The 7,225-nt window shown below is 51.5% G+C and overlaps 1 protein-coding gene across 1 annotated transcript in view; it reads right to left on the bottom strand.

Annotated features, from left to right (window-relative positions):
* The window catches only part of LOC108798041 (rho GTPase-activating protein 32-like), a 60,862-nt gene that overhangs the window by 16,996 nt on the left and 36,641 nt on the right, over positions 1-7,225 (bottom strand). The window lies entirely within an intron of this gene.

The raw sequence follows: 7,225 nt of genomic DNA on the forward strand, positions 1-7,225 counted from the left end.
TCAGACACATAGCCATCATACTATTCTTCCAGAGGTCACCATGTGTGATGAGTCTCTGCAGCTGCTCTGGAGACGGATCCTTTGTTTCCTGAGAGCTGGATGTTGCCTGGAAGGAGGTGTTCAATGCTCATCAACAGCTGCAAACAAAGGCTGAAAGCTATGGCACTTACCTCCACCACAATGGTCTATACAGGCCCTTCTCTCCACTCTCGGCTTTCCAGAGCCGGGACACACAAGACATTGGAGGAAGTGGCTCCCCGGTACCAATCCTGATGTAGAATCCTCCTTCCCGTTAGCCCTTTGATACAAATGGAGGATGGCTCCCAGCTCTATACCTCCCGCGTCCTGTTGGCTGATCGCACACTGGCAATTTCATGCTCAATTTGTACTACAGAAAATCAGCAGCGCTCGCTCTTCTTTTCCAGTCGTTCTGTCACTCGCTGGCTGCAGGGGTCCCACAGGACACGCTCAGGAGCTGAGGAGTAGGGAGGGGAGGGAGGATGGGAGGCGATACAGAGGATGCCGTGCCTCTCTCCATCATGTAAGGATGGACAATACTCATCCGCGCACACACAGCTAGGATGCTGGAACTTCTCTCCATCCATGATCCCATTCCGGCCAGAGGAGAAGCATCCCATAGACGTGACTTCCCTAGCACTGTACAGAGCAATGCTACCGCTTCCCCCGCATGCAGCCGCACCGTGAATACTGTCCCCCGGCCCGAGCATTGCCCAGTACTATCTGTCTCAATATGTTTGTTGAAATTTTAGTAAATAACATACGTAGAAAAGAAAAAATGGTCCACATTGCTTCATTACAGTAGATCATCGTTAAAACAATGAGATCACATAGAATGCGACTACATAGTAAATGAAATGGACAATCATAGAGCAGGAAGAGTCCCGTTCTTAAGCTGCCCACACACCTCACAATTATCTGAGGTCAGATGGAAAAGGTGCGGCAGATTCCTCCATCTACGCTGAACTGTCTGGATGGAGTAATCGCCACTTTTTTGACCATAGAAAATCTGCAGATAATTGTAAAGGTCCCCACACACCTAACGATAATCGTACGATTATGGCGGGAAATCCCGCGATCGTACGATTATGGTAAGGTGTGTGGAAGCCGTGTGACCTCTACTACTGTAAGGTCGCACGACTTTAAACTTACGGACATGTTCGAAAACCCGCCGAGCATCGTACGATGTTCGGCAGGTTTGGGGCATGTCCGTACGATAAAAGCCGTACGGGCCGGTGTGTGCAAGCGCACACTGCCCGTTCGGCATTGCGGTCATCGGAAGCCCGCCCCTCAGGGGGCGTGGCTTGCGATCATCGCAAGTACGATCTGCTTATGCAAGATGGGCAGATCGTACGTTTTTTTAAGTATCTTACAACCATAAGTCTTGCGATGGTTGTAAGGTGTTTGCCCAGCCTAAGATGTATGGGCACCTTTAACCGTGCATCACAAAAACAGCAGGTGTGGCAGCTGTGTAGTTAAGCAGGACTGCACTCCCTAGAGGTGAACCAAGTAAAGACCATTAACAAAGAATGGGGGAAAGGCCCCTAAGAAAGTATAGCCCATGGTCCATAACCAATCGGTCTCCCGATAACTCATGGGGTCCATCTCAGGAAGACGAGATGAGGCCCAGTACTACCGTGTTTCTCCGGAAATAAGACACTGTCACTGGGGTCAAAAAAACACACTGGGTCTTATTTTCGGGGTAGGTCTTATTTTTTTTTAATGTACAACAATCCAAAATGAATGCAAATCCAAATTAAATAATCCAAAATGGCAAAGTCAAAAATATGGTGATCAGGGCAATCAGGGGGGCCGTACCTGTCCAAGAGCAATTTGCTAACCAATCGCTGGCCAGAATGAGCGAAGCTTTCACTATGGATTCCTCACAGGCGGAGTGAGTTTGGTATGACTCCGCCTGTGACAGGAGCCGGCGCTATAGAGGAAGCATCGGCTTATGCGGCTCTGCTCCCTCCGCTGCCGCCTCGCTTCCTCTAGCGCCGGCTTCGTTGGCACCGCTGATTCTATGTCAGCAGTGAAGACAATTCTGATTAAAAGAAATAAAATGAGACCAAATGTATCCTCATAGAAGAGAGAACAGCAACCAAAATCACCTCCAAGCACACTGCGATGTACAGAACAGTCCCGGAGTCCAGGAAACTCGCACTTCACTTGAATCTGCCCTATTCTGGGGCAATAAATACAATTGTCCACCCCAAAACCGTTCAGCTTTGTCTGGCTGCGGGGAGGTTGACATATTAGAAATGATATTATTTCGCTGGCTTCATGGAGGATGGGAAGAGAATTCATAAAATAGGGAATTATTGTCCGGGCAGTGACATGAGAAAACCGGAGATGTCCATTGTATGAGGAGGAAGAAGCCCGGCTGCTTCATTCCTACACCCACTCAGGCATAAAGGGACACTCCGCTCTCACAAACCACACCTGGACCTGTATGTGATCTACTGAATAACATGACAGCTTGTACGGGGCAGAACGTATCCGCTGCATTTCAGAGAAGTAAACGTGAACTGTTCCTTGAATCCATGAAACACGACGAGAAGAGAAACGTTCATATTTTCCACGGTTCCTTTAGGACCTTGGTTCTCAACTGGTGGGTCGTGACCCAAAAGTGGGTCGCGACCCCTTGTTCAGTGGGTCGCCATATGCCTTCCATTTTTCTAGGTGAGAGGCTACTCAGCCTCCCCCTACCGCAGAACTGTCCATTCTTACACCAAGCAGCCATTCAAAATATGCTGCCCGGCGCCAAGTGTCGACTTGATGTGGGGTGGGCTAGGGGTCTGGCCACGAGGGAGCTCCATCCATATGTACATTGCTTATACTGTCGCTCCTTTGCGTGTGCTGTAGAGGTGCCTGGACCGGAGTGACATCACATTCTGGCTCCCGGAACCTCTACACGGTACGCACATGGGAGCTGTGCAAGCAACGCCCATATGAATGGAGCTCCAGCACAGCAGCCCACACTGCCCTGCATTCCATTGCACAATGACTCGGGTCTCAACTTAATGACCGAGGACAAATGTGGGTCCTGAGGTTACACAGGTTGAGAGCCACTGCTTTAGAATAACACCGGCTGCACAGAGTATGTCCTTCAGGAACCAATCACACTCTGCCCTGTGTTTTGATGTATTACGGGTTTTGCATCAATCCAATTATTTTCTAGAAGTCCTGGACGAAAGTCCTCACACCGAAAAAGTACCTGCCCCTTTGTTTCCACCATGTACTACAACACGGCACGTGGAATTTTCTACGTATGTGGTACATTAAATGGTTAGGTGCAATGTGGGCCGGAGGGATGGGCACAAACCCCCGGAGTGCATACATTATGTGTTACTACAACATGCATGCTTTCCCCCCCGAAGTGCATACATTATGTGTTATTACAACATGCATGCTTTCCTCTCTATCCCCGGCAAGACTTCCGAGTCTCCAGATTGGTAAAATGGTGGCAGACACACACAGATGAGTTTAGCAGGCAGGAGCTGGCTGGATGCCCCACAGAGTCCCTTCGTGGCCTTGGCTTTCCACCACAGCACAGATCTGGCAGAGCATCTTGGCAGAGAGGGCTGACGCTTAGCCTGCCCGTATTCTGCCCCCCCTTGTACCGCAGAGAAGGATACGCTCTTAGGTTTGGGATCACGGCACTGGTTAACTCTCAGCTTGGTCAGAGATGATTCATCCGGCATGCTGTGTTCCTATCGACAATCTCCAAGCCACTGGCATTGGCCCCCCACCTCTAGTGCTCCCCCATCCAGCACCCAGGAGAAGTCCTACAGACCCAGAGGAGCTGGCTGAGGAATTCAGAACCCTTTGTAAGCTCTGCAGATGTACATGTCACCATCTGGGATCGGGCTCAGAGTCCAGTAGCTGAAACAGCAGCCAGAAACGTAGTCAGAGATCAAGCCGAGGTCAGCAGCCAAAGGTATCAGGCATGAAGCAGAAGATGATGAGAGTAGTCGGTGGATCAGCAGCCAAAGGTCGGTACACGGCAAGCAGTATGAGCGGATTGTATCACAGAGGGAGCAGGAAGCAAGATATTGGCAGGAGCACAAAAATCTGGCAAACAGGAAGTGCAGAGGCGTGGCTTAAATCGGAAGTTCAAGGGAGGAGTTCAGAGTTCAGCAGAAACTAGGGTTACCTGAGGATTACACAGGAGATCCGGCAAGGAGCTATCCGAGGTTCTAAGGTGGCTCAGCCGGTAGAACCACAGCAGAGGCCCCGGGTTCCGATCCGGTTCCTGACAGTACAACAGACAACTAGCGGAACTCTTAAGGCCACTTACACCTTGGGCCATAAAGTCAGCCACGGTGTGTTATATCCCCTTCATCAGGCAAACATGTGATCACTTGTTTGCCTGATGAAGGGGATCCTGTGAGACCCCGAAACGTATTTAGTGTTTTGAATATGCAAAAAGTACGCGAATAAACAAGACGTCCTGGACTTGCTATGGAGTGCCGGTGTCCATCTTCTTACTTGTATACGTTGACGTGAGCCCCCCGTCCACACCTGACGCACGGTCCCACCTTTTACCTGATGGGGCAGCGGTTCCGAGTGCGATGGGCAGGGCAGAGGGGTACGGCAGATACTCATGTAAGGGGCACGGGCAGCCCGCCCGGGGGCCCTTACATGACTATCGGCCGACGGTGAAGGGCGAAGGCCTGGCCCTAGCAGCGCAGGGCCACAGCATTGCAGCTCCAGTGGCTTTGAGACAAGCTCAGGCCCCATCATCTAGTCTGATGTCGGACTGGCTGGAAGTGACGTCACATCTGGCCGGTCCGGCGGCAGAGGAGGCCATGTGTGCAGGTAAGAGGAGCTAGGAAGGTAGGAAGGAAAGGAGGGGAGGGATGCAGCCCTGACCAGCCCACCTGAGACCCCTTCAGAGCCCACCATAGACAGTCTCAGATGGGCTGCGCAGCATCTATGGTGGGCTCTGCAGGGTCACTCTCAGGTGGGTCCTGTGTCCAGCGCGTCACTAAGCCCTGCGTCCAGCACGTCACTAAGCCCTGCGTCCAGCGGCTCCGGGGGGGTCGCGCCGGGGTTCAGGGCCCGGCCTAAAGCAGTGTAAGGGGCCCTAAAATTTCTGAAGGCTGCCCTGGCGATGGGTATACAGACTCCATGGGGTGTTGAGACACACAAGGTCTACGTGAGAGGTTCTGCTCATTGTCAGTGTCTCAGTACAAGTCTATAGGCATGGAGTCCAGGAATAAAGATCCTCTGCTGCGCATGCAAAGAGGCCGCCATAAAAGATTCCCAGCGTGAGTCACGGGTGACGGGAAGCTGCGTGGCTATAGTAGTAAAACTGGTTTGCTCCACCCTGTGAGTATCTCCGCCACTGATCACATAAAACACATCTAAGCCGATTGATACAAATGGGCTAAACTGTCGCTTCTCATTTTGTCACGTTTCACCAATTTCGCTACAAATCTTATAATGATTAATAACAATAGAGATTGAAGGTTGCGACAACAAAGAGAGAAAATGGCACAAAACTCGCAGACGACCGGAGGGGAAAAAACATGGCGTATGGAGGAAAATTCCGCCTCCCTCCATCGGAAAGTAAAGATCCGCCCGGGACAAGGGGGCCACGGATGACTGCTGGAAACCACCGGCAGGAGGTCTCTGTAAATCGGCGCTCTTTTCTGGCGTATCTTCACCTCGCTCGCAATACGCCGGGCGCAGGAATTGCCGCGAGAAGGTTTATAAATAGGAAAGATTTCTCTGAAGCAAAAGGCAAAAAAAAGAGCAATTTGATGGACCGCAGATGTCATTCGCGGACCGGCCTCGTATACGGACTGTGCGCATGGACCGCAGACGTCAGAGCGTCTCCGCCCCCTCCTGTAATAAAGACCGGTCACTGCTGCTCTCTCTCTCTCCTTGTCCGGGGTGACTGCTCCTGTCTCCGCCCCCTCCTGTATTACAGACCGGTCACTGCTGCTCTCTCCTTGTCTGGGGTGACTGCTCCTGTCTCCGCCCCCTCCTGTATTACAGACCGGTCACTGCTGCTCTCTCTCCTTGTCAGGGGTGACTGGTCCTGTCTCCGCCCCCTCCTGTATTACAGACCGGTCACTGCTGCTCTCTCCTTGTCCGGGGTGACTGGTCCTGTCTCCGCCCCCTCCTGTATTACAGACCGGTCACTGCTGCTCTCTCTCCTTGTCCGGGGTGACTGGTCCTGTCTCCGATCCCTCTTGTAACTTTTTGCAGGCACCCCGTAGTGGGTGGAGCCTGCTGGGCCCCTCCCACGGCTCTGCTCTTTGCACAAACTATGTACAGCACAGTGATAATGTCACTGCTGCATTTACAAGGTAATATCTGGCTTTGTAAAGGCATTTGGTGCACACAAAGTGACTATTGAGGACTAGATTTCAGTGAAAGTTCTTGTGCTCGGAGTTCAGCTTTAATTCTGCGGCTTCAGCGCGCGTTTGCGGCGGTAGAAAAGATATTTGAAGATCGTTTACAAACACGAAAAATAATATAAATATAAAAATGATTTAAAACCTAAAAATAAATATTTACAATCCTGTTAATTGTCCGTCGCCGTGTTTGCCCAAAAAAAATACCAAGCCGGGACCCAAAGAGATTCCACAACTTTGCTTGCAGCGGCCATGACAGCGGAGGGCGGAGTTTGTAGTTTACGTGGAGGCAGCCAGACTCCCTGGCAGGGAACACGCGGCGCGTTCACTGATCCCGTGTATGAGTCAGCGCTGCAGGAGCTCCTCGCGCCGTTTATTTTCCATCCTTTGTGCCATGTCAGCACTCGCGGTTTTCTGTCCCGTGTAAAATTACATCGCTGCACACAAACCAACACAATGAACTGCCACACCACACGAGCAGGTCGGACCCCGGCGCTGCCAGTCCATAGACAGCATTCTGGGTTCAATCACCACCAGGCCCATTACCTGCCGGGAGTTTCCTATCACAGGAACAGTACTGGTGGAGTGACTGACCTGCCAAAAAAATGTATGATAATAGTGTGTGACTGGTGGGATCGCTGCACACAAACCAACACAATGAACGGCCCCACCACACGAGCAGGTCGGACCCCGGCGCTGCCAGTCCATAGACAGCATTCTGGGTTCAATCACCACCAGGCCCATTACCTGCCGGGAGTTTCCTATCACAGGAACAGTACTGGTGGAGTGACTGACCTTCCAAATAAATGTATGATAATAGTGTGTGACTGGTGGGGGGG

Source organism: Nanorana parkeri, unplaced genomic scaffold, assembly GCF_000935625.1.
Source record: "Nanorana parkeri isolate BGI_ZX_2015 unplaced genomic scaffold, ASM93562v1 scaffold1388, whole genome shotgun sequence".
Taxonomy (NCBI): Eukaryota; Metazoa; Chordata; class Amphibia; order Anura; family Dicroglossidae; genus Nanorana; species Nanorana parkeri.